Source organism: Palaemon carinicauda, chromosome 10 (assembly GCF_036898095.1).
Source record: "Palaemon carinicauda isolate YSFRI2023 chromosome 10, ASM3689809v2, whole genome shotgun sequence".
Lineage (NCBI taxonomy): Eukaryota > Metazoa > Arthropoda > Malacostraca > Decapoda > Palaemonidae > Palaemon > Palaemon carinicauda.
Window position 1 is genome coordinate 136,625,761 of NC_090734.1, and position 13,422 is coordinate 136,639,182.

The following is a 13,422-nucleotide window of genomic DNA, read 5'->3' on the forward strand; positions in this document are numbered from 1 at the left end:
GGATTTTCTGTGGCATGATCTCCGCACATTGGTCGTGCGTGAAATTTGCGTGTAACTTGTGTCACAAGTACGAGCCACGCATGTTTGTCGTAAGGAATTAAAGGAAGTACGTGCAGAATCTGCGGCTGGTATACGGCGGGCTACGAGGTCAAAGACTGTTGCGTGCCCCTTGCGTCACACACGATTTCACACAAATTTTGCCCGTATACCCCCCGTAGCTGGTAGTACGGCCAGTTGTGCCCAAGGCCTTACATCGCAGGAGTTCATGGCTACGACTGAAAAATTCCCAGACACGTACGGCTAAAAAATTCGTACGGGGAGTTGTGCCCAAGGCCTAACAAATTAGATTAGAATTTTAAAGACTCCCTTTTTATTAATTCACGAAGTTATTTGTGGATACTTGCCAATCAGTAATAACAGAAGTCTGAGGATATCTAATTTTATCAGAATCTATACTAAATTAGATGAGATATAGCTTTCTGAGACTTCATCGTTGGAGTTGAATGAAGTTAGAAGTGACCTTGTTCGATGAGACCTTGTAACCCCCATTTGACAAAGTCGGAGGTAATTTTGCTAAGAATTCCTTGTTGGAATTAAATAAAATTAGAGGTAACCTTGTTCGCTGAGACTTCGTAACTACCATTTGACAAAATCAGAGGTCGTCATCATTGCTAAAGAGGCCTTTTTTCTGCCAAAAAATTTAATGTAGACCTTTTTATTTTTTTTTTTTATGACTTCGTAACTACCATTTGACAAAGTCAGACGAGGTCATTATTGTTAAAGAGGCCTTTTTTTTGCCAAAAATTTAAAGTAGACCTTTTTATTTATTGATTTAATTTTCTTTTTTACTTCGTAACTACCATTTGACAAAGTCAGACGAGGTCATTATTGTTAAAGAGGCCTTTTTTTGCCAAAAATTTAAAGTAGACCTTTTTATTTATTGATTTAATTTTCTTTTTTACTTCGTAACTACCATTTGACAAAGTCAGACGAGGTCATTATTGATAAAGAGGCCTTATTTTTGCCAAAAATTTAAAGTAGACCTTTTTATTTATTTATTTATTTTTTTTTTTTTTTTTGACTTCGTAACTACCATTTGACAAAGTCAGACGAGGTCATGATTGCTAAAGAGGCCTTTTTTACCAAAAATTTAAAGTAGACCTTTTTATTTATTGATTTAATTTTCTTTTTTACTTCGTAACTACCATTTGACAAAGTCAGACGAGGTCATTATTGATAAAGAGGCCTTTTTTACCAAAAATTTAAAGTAGACCTTTTTATTTATTGATTTAATTTTCTTTTTTACTTCGTAACTACCATTTGACAAAGTCAGACGAGGTCATTATTGATAAAGAGGCCTTTTTTACCAAAAATTTAAAGTAGACCTTTTTATTTATTGATTTAATTTTCTTTTTTACTTCGTAACTACCATTTGACAAAGTCAGACGAGGTCATGATTGCTAAAGAGGCCTTTTTTACCAAAAATTTAAAGTAGACCTTTTTATTTATTGATTTAATTTTCTTTTTTACTTCGTAACTACCATTTGACAAAGTCAGACGAGGTCATTATTGATAAAGAGGCCTTATTTTTGCCAAAAATTTAAAGTAGACCTTTTTATTTATTTATTTATTTTTTTTTTTTTTTTTGACTTCGTAACTACCATTTGACAAAGTCAGACGAGGTCATGATTGCTAAAGAGGCCTTTTTTTGCCAAAAATTTAAAGTAGACCTTTTTATTTATTTATTTCTTTTTTCTTTTTTTTTTACTTCGTAACTACCATTTGACAAAGTCAGACGAGGTCATTATTGCTAAAGAGGCCTTTTTATTGCCAAAAATTTAAGGTAGACCTTTTTATTTATTTATTCTTTTTTTATTTTTGACTTAGTAACTACCATTTGACAAAGTCAGACGAGGACATTATTGCTAAAGAGGCCTTTTTTTTTTGGCCAAAAATTTAGAGTAGACACTTTTTTTTTCATCACTGAAAGAACTCAAAGTGGATTTCGTTTTGCTGGGATTCCACAGAATTCAACATAGCCTTCATCACCACCATTCATCTTAGTCAATGGAAATCTTCGTTCATGCTGTCTTCATCTTAACTACCCAACGAGGTCACAAAAAACAAAATAAATAGTTAATTGGGGTCGTTTGATGTCAAAAAAAATCTGAAGAGACCTTGACTCCCTTATAAACTGTGAAAAGTTCTTGGTCTTTTAACTGAAATGTCAAAAAAAAAAAAAAAAAAAAAAAAATCTTCGTTCATGCTGTCTTCATCTTAACTACCCAACGAGGTCACAAAAAACAAAATAAATAGTTAATTGGGGTCGTTTGATGTCAAAAAAAATCTGAAGAGACCTTGACTCCCTTATAAACTGTGAAAAGTTCTTGGTCTTTTAACTGAAATGTCAAAAAAAAAAAAAAAAATCCACGTTTCAAACAAATTCCAGGTAGATTTCCAGTCTTCAAAGATAAAACATTTTACTGGAAAAATACGGAAGAGACCTTAGTTGACATTCAAATATGTGTTCGAAAAAGAATTGAACAATTCAACTCAAGTTCTATTGGTAGCTTTGAAGTTCGACTTGTGAAAGCTAAGAGATCATCTGAAATACACTTATTTGATTTATCGTTCAACACAGAATTTCGATTGTAAAATTATGTAAATATAAAGTGCCAATGGCTTCCTTTGCATATGCATAGATAGTATATTCTTCCTAATTTGCTATATAATATAGGTAACACATTAACCAGATAAATATTTGAAGTTGAAGCTGGCGGACATGAATAATCTATGAAGGATCGTGTGATGGATTGGTGACTAAATACATAATGAATCAAACGCGAGGTAATTAATAATAAACAAGAGAAGTCAGGTATTTCAGTCCTCCGCCAATGAATATTGCCAACATTTTACTTAAGTTTACGGACGAAACACTTTTTTTTTCATGACTGTGGATAAATCTACAATAACATTTCACTAAAGTCTACGGAATGTCCGCCCACATTTTCACATGGTGACTGTAGATGGCGAAAAATCTAGAATTTGGATAAGGATCCGGATAATCTCCAAAATTCAATAGGGGTCGTTTATGACCTAAGACCTATCTGTGGTGAAATTTTGTCAAAATCCGTCGTGTATTTTGGACGTAATCCTGTCCACAGACAGAATCAAAGACAAATAAATAAATAAATAAATCGACTCGATATTATAACCTTGCGGGGGTGATTATTAAAAGAATCAGGAGATGAAAAGGTTATGAATCAAGATAGTATTGACACATTAGATTCAATATCAGTATATGACTAATTCGTAAAAAATGTAGAGAAAACTGCCTCTAATCTACTGCAAAATAAAATGGAACGGAAAATAAAACATCAACGAATCACATACATAATGTGAAAGTGGATTCTTCGAAAGTATCAATTATATAAAAGGATTAAATTCATGAATAATGTAAGTATAACCTACATCATAAAATACTAAGTGGAGTTATTATGTATTCGATGATATCAATATTTGATATAACATGTCAGTACTGTAGTTTTTGAGATTGTATTTCATACAATATTTGTGAGTGGGTACCATATGTGTGCGCGCTTCCTCTGGGAACAAAGAGCAGCGTATATCAAATTGAATTAAATTTAACAAATGAAAAAGGTAAAAAAATTTACCCATTACTATAAATAAAACTATAATAATGAAAAATAAACAAAGCTAGATGTATTATCCAAAATAAAAAATAATAGAAAATATTATTTTTATGAAAATGATTGGAAGTGGTCTTGTAATTATCCTCAAGCAGGAGACATTAACCCTAAACAGTGGCACCTGAAGTAAAAAAGACTATTGCATTTTCTAGAGCTTGAAAATATATATGCTTGGCGATCACGCAACATTTAAAATGGCTGCTGATGATCTAGTAGCAATAAATAGTACCGCAGATACTAAATTCAATTACACAAAATATATAAGAAGAGAGAGATGGCAGAATGCCACTGAACTACCATGAAAAAGGGTGAATGATGTAACGGTCTCAACTTACACCTTAATAGGTTAAAAGAAGTTGGTCTTAAGTCGATTTTATTTATTTATTTATTTATTTATTTAATTTTTTTTTTTAAAGTCAAATTTCGTCAGCTTTTGGCTAAGGGTAGGCGAAGCTGACTCCCATGCCTACGATTTTCAGCTACTAAAGTCAACAAATAATTCCTTTTCATATGAAATTAGCATCAGGTTATTGCAAATGTGGTTTTACTTATTGTATTAAATGATATAATATTGTTCTATTACAGCATTTATTCACCTTATTACAGTATATGAATTTGTGATACAATATCAGATTTATGATTTTAGTTGGATTTGTGTTTATATCTCCGAATGTTCGTAAGTTGAGGATCATCTGTATAGCTCAAACTTATGGTCATTGGAAACGCAACACTGAAGGTCAATAATATTACCTTTATTTGAGTCGGGTTGTTTTGGCCGGATTGGTAATGTCTCTGCCTGGTGTTTGCCACTCGGGGGTTCGAGACCCGCTCAAACTCGTTGGTTTTTTTGGTCGCTGCAACCTCACCATCCTCGTGAGCTAAGGATGGGGTATTTGGGGGAGTCTACAGGTATATCTGCTGATTAATCAGCAGCCATTGTCTGGCCCTCCTTGGTCCTAGCTTGTGTAGAGAGGGGGCTTGGGCGCTGTTCATACGTATATATGGTGTCTCTAGGGCATTGTCCTGCACGATAGGGCAATGTTAATGTCCGTTACCTCTGCCATTCATGAGCGGTCTTCATAAACCTTTAAACGCAATGCTGAGAGTCAAGAAGCATTATTTGAGCCACATGAAAAGTTTAGAACAATCTACCTGTAATTGCGTGCATTTAAATATAACTAAATCCAAATCATTTTAATTTTTAGAATGAAGAAGCAAACACGAGTAATTAATGAAACTGTGGTATCAATCTAAAGAGAAATCAGTGAGCTCTAGGCTTCAATATTTAAAATTCATTCATCTTCACTCTCCCAGTCAGTATGTTATGTTTCATTAATCAAGCCAACGAATTGTTTTTTTTTCAATATTTAGAGACTGGTATTTCACGGACTGCACGTATCAGCAACTTCCTTTAACCCCGAATGGATTTATAAAAGCAGCCTTTTTATAAATTACTTTATGGTTTATTCCTCTTTAACTTTTATTTTCGATTTGTTTTTATTCAGGCCTTGTGCATATATATATATATATATATATATATATATATATATATATATATATATATATATATATATATATATTTATATATATATATATATATATATATATATATATATATATATATATATATATATATATATATATATATATATATATATATATATATAAGCATATATATATATATACGATAAATTTTGCACATTTTTACGTGTTTTTCATATTCAAATAAGCCATATATATTTTGATATATTAATGTCTGGATTCTCTTAACGACCTCGGGATCAGAGCCCCAGGCGAAATCTCACAAAGAAAAGAGCTTGGCTCCGGCCGGGAATCGAACCCTGGTCGGCAAGCTTATATAGACAGTGACTAACCTTCGTGGCCGAATGGGTTAGTCACTGTCTATATAAGCTTGCCGACCAGGGTTCGATTCCCGGCCGGAGCCAAGCTCTTGTCTTTGTGAGATTTCGCCTGGGGCTCTGATCCCGAGGTCGTTAAGAGAATCCAGACATTAATATATCAAAATATATATGGCTTATTTGAATATATATATACATATATATATATATATATATATATATATATATATATATATATATATATATATATATAAATATATATAAATGTGTGTGTGTGTAAACATTCAAGTTGTTTTCTTGTGTAAAATAAAAAAAAATCGGAAAATTCTATCAATACTATTCAGGTATATTATTATGAAATTAGACTTGCAATAGATATGAATGAATCAAAATCGGTATAACACGTGAGATCACCAGGTTTCTCTTCAGTAATAATTAAAGATATAAAGGAAAATTAATCAATTTGTGCCAGAATCAATCAGATTATTACCTCACGGTTGCCAATAATTACCAGAATTTTTGTGAAAATAACACAATTTGAAAAGAAAATAAAGAGATAGGAGAAAAAATTCATAATATATTGATGCTAATCAAATTATTCAGAAATCAAAAAACTTTTCAATCCAAATTCCTATCACAAAAAAAAAAAAAAAAAAAATAAAAAACGAGAAATCAATTTACGAAAACTTGACAAATGTTTGTGAGTAATTTTCTTTTCTTTGAAATGCTAAAACAACCTCGCAGCGTATCACTGGCATCATTAATGGCAAAGCGAGTTCTTACCGGCTACAAGCGAAACAATCCAGCCATGTACTCTGAAAAATTCAGATGGCTTCAAGCGGTTGAGTCGGTGTAACCAAGCACAAGGAATATTTGATGGGCAAATCACGCGATACTTGTGTCCATTGTAGAAACGAAGGGACCTTTAAATTCTTACCTTTGGTCAGTACTCTTCTTTTTCTATCTATTCAGCCATCTCTATTTATGTCTGTTACTCCTCTTTTTCTATCTATTCAGCAATCTCGCTTCATGTCTGTTACTCCTCTTTTTCTATCTATTCAGAAATCACGCTTCATGTCTGTTACTCCTCTTTTCAGATCTATTCAGCCATCTCTCTATATGTCTGTTACTCCTCTTTTTCTATCTATTCAGCCATCTCTCTTTATGTTCGATACTCCTCTTTTTTCATTCTATTCAGCCGCCATCTCTTTTCACGTCTGTTACTCCTCTTTTTCTATCTATTCAGCAATCTCTCTTTATGTCTGTTACTCCTCTTTTTCTATCTATTCAGCCATTTCCCTTTATGTCTACTACTCTTATATTCTAACTATTCAGCCGCCATCTCTCTTTATGTTTGTTACTTCTCTTTTTCTATCTATTCAGCAATCCCGCTTCATGTCTGTTACTCCTCCTATTCTATCTATTCAGCCATCTCTCTTTATGTCTGTTACTCCTCTTTTCTTTTTTTTTAATCTATTCAGCCACCGTCTCTTTTTATGTCTGTAACTCCTAATTTTCTATCTATTCAGCAATCTCGCTTTATGTCTGTTACTCCTCTTTTTTTTTTCAATCTATTCAGCCGCCATCTCTTTTTAAGTCTGTTATTCCTCTTTTTCTATCTATCCAGCCATCTCGCTTTATGTCTGTTACTCCTCGTCTTCTATCTATTCAGCCATTTCTCTTTATGTCTGTTACTCCTCTTTTTCTATCTATTCAGCCATCTCTCTTCAGGTCTATCACTCCTCTTTCCCTATTTATTCAGCCATCTCTCTTTACGTCTGTTACTCCTGTTTTTCTATCTATTCAGCCATCTCTCTTCAGGTCTATCACTCCTCTTTTCCTATCTATTCAGCCATCTCTCTATATGTCTGTTACTCCACTTTTTCTATCTATTCAGCCATCTCTCTTCAGGTCTATCACTCCTCTTTTCCTATCTATTCAGCCATCTCTCTATATGTTTGTATACATACAAATTAAGACAAAATTTTACTAATTTCTGGTAAGCATTCCTTGATTCCTCCTAAAATTGGACACTTCCTAACTAAAAAAAGATATTCCTCTTTTATGATACAGCCACCTCTTCGATAGTCAATTGAAGTAGATCCCATAAACATTTTCAAATATAATTTTCATAAATTTAATGATGACAATATTAGAAGTGTGATGAATAATAAAATTATATAATTATTAGGTTTAAATAAATCCTTCTAAATATTTTCAAGTGTCAAGTATCTTTAAAGTCTGTTTACAGATATTTATCCTGTTGATAATGAAAGATAAAACATATTTTAATTCATACATGACTACAAAGATTATATTAATATTAAACAGATGATGCACTTATCTTCAATATGTAATTCTACAGTAATAAAAATTTATATAGAAAAGAATTTTGTTATAAAGACATTCAGTAATCGATTGGTACGGTTGGCAACAAGCACAGCCACTCACGCCTTCCAGCTCTCCATTAATTTTGCATTGAGTTTTCTCCCATTGTTAAGAATAATCGTTTATACGTCACTCGATGCTCGAAGATGACGACAAGAGGGGGAATGAGATCGATTCGCAAATCACCTGTCATTCAGACGAACCCTACAAATATCATGAATGAGGCCCATGCCCCAGGGTAATAAGTTGTTGACACAAGAAGATGAGGAGAGAGAGAGAGAGAGAGAGAGAGAGAGAGAGAGAGAGAGAGAGAGAGAGAGAGAGAGAGAGAGAGAGAGAGAAGCCACGCCACTGGGATCAAGGGGGATCACAGGTTCAGTCACATCCAGGAGGGCTACAAAAGAAGAATCCTTTCAAAGAGGGACGAATTGGTTCCCCATACAGTTTTGATGAATGAGATGCCACCCATACAGTACATTCTGGAGTCAGGTTTAGAATTGTTTTAGATAATGTGATATGAGATACTAAAAAGATCATGCACAACCAAAACATTGGGAAATAGTGAGAGCGTTAATAATAATAATAATAATAAAAAGAAATCATCGTAATATTGGATGGGAGAGGAGATGGAACTAGGAGAAAATTGGGTCTTGAAGGACTCCTAAATCAACATAAGTTCACAAAATCGAAATTTTTCTTTGTTAAATGTCAGCAAGATGATAAACTCGAACGAAACATCCCAGAACTTTGTTCTTTACCTCCAATTTTCTTCACCTTATTCTTGGAGCTCCCAAATACTTTGTAGCTCTTTATCTCCTGTTTTCTACTGACCCCAGGATCTCGAAGACTTGAGGTTTTCCCCGGGGGCGTCTCGCCACGTCATAGGGATAGCGACGGCGAATTGCTAGTCAGCATCGTTTAGGGGTAGAACTAGGGCGGTATCTGATCGCCTTCGATTCTCTAACTTTCATTCTTGATCTATGAAGAAATTCTTGGTTACTTTCAGCTTGGTAAGGGTAGAAGAGACTCTTTAGCTATGGTAAGCAGCTCTGCTGGAAGGACACTCCAAAATCAAACCATTGTTCTCTAGTCTTGAGTAGTGCCATAGCCTCTTTATCATGGTCTTCCACTGTCTTGGGGTAGAGTTCTCTTGCTTGAGGGTACACTCGTGCACACGATTCTATCTTATTTCTCTTCCTCTTATTTTGTTAAAATTTTTATAGTTTATATATGAAATATTTAACTTAATGCTGTTACTGTTCTTAAAATATTTAATTTTAATTGTTAATTACTTCTCTTATTTTTTTGCTTCCTTTCCTCCCTAGGCTATTTTTCCATGTTGGAGATTCTGGGCTTATAACATCCTGCTTTTCCAACTAGGGTTGTAGCTTAGCAAGTAATAATAATAATAATAATAATAATAATAATAATAATAATAATAATAATAATATGCCCACATCTTTCACCAAACCCTCTATTTCCTTGCAAAATTAATCTAATGAATATAACCACTTTTCTTCAAACTTTTCCGTCACCATTCGCCTCAATAAACCAAAATGTGACATGATACCTCAAACGAAACCATTTATATCACTCTTTAAACATGCTTATGATCTAGAAATGATGTGTATGCTTATACAAGGATGAAATTTAGCTGCTGAAATAGTCATAGCCTTTGAATTTATGAGTTTTGATGTCAAATAGCCTTAAACTTATTTGCCTTAAATCGCAATTTTCATTTGTATTTATTATCTTTTTTTATATTATAAAGTATATCCTATATATATATATATATATATATATATATATATATATATATATATATATATATATATACACACACACACATATATATATATATAGTGTATATATATATACACTGTATATATATATATATATATATATATATATATATATATATATATATACACTGTATATACACACATTATATATATATATATATATATATATATATATATATATATATATATATATATCCCATTTTCTGCCATGATTCCTTATTTTTCTCAAACCCAGACACGTTTTCTTTGCTCGGTACATCAGTGTATGAACACTAAATGTTTCTATTTCAGTGGGACTGTTCCTTGGATTTCATCCGTTCTACCCTCATAAATTCGTATCAGACTACGAGACACTACACTCGAGTTCCGTGAAGACATAAGCTAAAAACTTATCATTATTTACATTTTCGATACGTATAATACTGAAAATAATTCAGCGAATTTTTCGTTCAATCATATTTAAGCTCTTAGACAACGACTTTGATATTACCATTACCTATTTTCACCTCCATAGCGTTTAGAACTTAAGACTGAGCTCAATCTGTGCGCATCTATTCTCTTGTGCCCTAATTGATATTGCTGCACTTGTTCCAGAGTTCCTGATCAAGCGAAAAATCATATCACGGAGTTGCTGGCATAGGAGATAGAAATAGATTTCAATTTTCTTTTCTGTCAAAACTCTCCATCAAAGCCTTGTTTGATTGTTTTTAGTTCTTTATCTCTTCAGGATAGGTCAAGGATAAACCAAGCCTGTTCAGAACTTTTATTTTTTCTTTCAGTGTTGCACAAAACCACTCCAAAGCAAATCCTCAACGGGGTAAGAAAATTGCAAGGAAGAAATAAAAAAAAAAATATATAAATTTACCTTCTCTAACAATACCTTTATGTTATGAGGAAAAATCTTATAAGCAAATTTAGCACACATTTGGTTTTTCTCCCGTGTTTGAAGTTAATTTAACGTAACTAGATTTACTAGTCTATATCAAAATTACAAATTAGATGAAAAAGAACATAAGGGTTACTTCAATATACGTTATAACTAAAACAGTACTGTCGACGAGAAAGGCAATTATGCAAGAGCTAATTTTCTTCAAGGTTAAGCCGAAGGTAAAATTGCCTTTGGATTAAAAAATCTAACTTAATCTAATAGCAAATATAATTCCCTACTTGACTTTTGATGTGAAATATGTACTGATCCATCAAAAGACAAGTTGGCTGAAAGCCAGATCATTTCTGTACAAAATGAAACTAGAGAAAACGGCCGCGTTTAATCATAACCCGATTTAATAACATTGCAAATCACTGGAATAATTTTATGAATCAGCATGAATACTGGAAAAGCAATCAGTTCTAGGATGCAGCAATTCGCAGACTTGATTACAAGGGAAACCTCACGCAGAACATCCAATGAAGGAAATGATTAGAAGTTTATTTTATCTCAAATCAAAGAAAGGTTGCAAACAGACGATTCTGGAGCTTATGGGGGAATATAAAAGTGGACTCGCTCAAAACGAAGCCCTTCAGGAGACAAAGAGTGGGATGACGCCAGAATAAGAGGACATTACCGTTCCAGTCAGATCTAAGTTGATGAGGCAACCCCACACCCCTCCCCCTATACTGAGAACAACCCCTTCCCCCTTTTAACTCCACCCATCTTATTGTGCTATTAGAAATAGTTCATGCTTCAAAAGTTCAAACTCCCAGCGAATGTTTTTATGTTGAACAGGCTGACATGAGTCCCTTTTTTGTGGTTTATATATGAAAGATCTATTTCAATGTTGTTACTGTTCTTGAAATATTTTATATTAATTTTTAATTACTTTTTTGTAGTTTATTTATTTCCTTTCCTTACTGGGCTATTTTTCCTTGTTGGAGCCCATGGGCTTATAGCATCCATCTTTTCCAACCAGGGATGTAGCTTAGATAGTAATAATAAAGTAGTAGTAGTAGTAGTAGTAGTAGTAGTAGTAGTAGTAGTAGTAGTAGTAGTAGTAGTAATAATAATAATAAAAAAACTTCTTTTGTTTACTTTGCCTTATGTTATATAGATTTCCATCCAGATCTTCACTTCAACACTCATTCGTGTTAGAAATAATTTTGCAATGCTATTCCGTATTCGGTTTTATTTCTTATTTGGTCAATACATAAGCATCGTATTTTTCATTTAAATTTATCTCAGGCTTCTTACAAGCCGTGGAACAGCATACCTGTACACGAGAAAAAATTGACAGGTTATTAAAATGAAATCCTTTTGTAATTTACTTTTGAAATGAGAAAACATCTAAAAATTCTAGTTTCTGAAAGAAATTACCTTATGGTAATCTTTGAGTATTTGATGTTCAATCTCGCGTATATAATAAAGAGCATATGTCTAATTATATATATATATATATATATATATATGTATATATATATATATACATATATATATATATATATATATATATATATATATATATATATGAATATATATATTAAATATATATGCACTCTATGTATATATACATACCCATAATATTTATATATATATATATATATATATATATATATATATATATACATATATATATATATATATATATGTATATATATATATATATATATATATATATATATATATATATATATATATATATATATATCACAGTATAAAAACAAACAATATCACATAAAATACTCGACTTATACTTAAATGCAATGGATTTCTTTCGGCACACGTCAACCCATTGCTGAATTGTCATGATGATTTCAGACAATTTTTTCTAACTACAAGTTTATATTACGAGAAATGAAATTTATAAATTTTTGGACTTCCAGATCGCTCAGTATTTTGGAAATAAACTAGAATTATAATGCAATTCAAAGATGGAGTCTAAAATATCAGTGATTTTTAAAAAGATTAATATGCTTTAAATTATATGCGTGATTTTCGGGCATGTCTTAAATTCTTATATTTTCACATGGAGGCAAAAAGCCAATACAAGCCGAAAATGAAATAATAAAAAAGAATTAATATAAAAAACTGGAATTTATCTACGGAAGAAACAGTCGAGAAGTTTCTTGAAAGACAAAATAACCAGTTTTGAGTTTTTTCCTCACAGGGCTATTTTTCCTGTTGGAGCCCTTGGATTTACAGCATCCAGCTTTTCCAACTACGGTTGTAGTTCAGCTAATAATAATACTACTACTACTACTACTACTACTACTACTACTACTACTACTACTAATAATAATAATAATAATAATAATAATAATAACAATAACACCAGCAGTTGCTGGAATGTCGCAGACAGGGACACCAGACGCAGTATACGATTTTTCTTGTAATAGGCATAAAAAAATACTAAGAAAATAATGGCCTCCAAACCTAAATGACTGAGATGAATATAATGATGAAATGGCCGTGGTACCTTGCTGAAAATCTCGGGGACTCGCAATCAGTGGGTCGGCACTGAGTTCAAGCCGCTCGATATTTTTTCAATAGAAAGTGGCATTCTTACACATGTTATAAGTTCTGTGAACCGATCACTTACAAATCAAAGCGGGTATATTCAGGGACCTGGCAAGGGCCCCCGCCTCGAAAAAAACCCCAATCTCTTCTCCTTTCCTAGGGGTCTTGCCGTAAGGTCCTATATTAACAGATGGAAAAAAAAAACAACATAA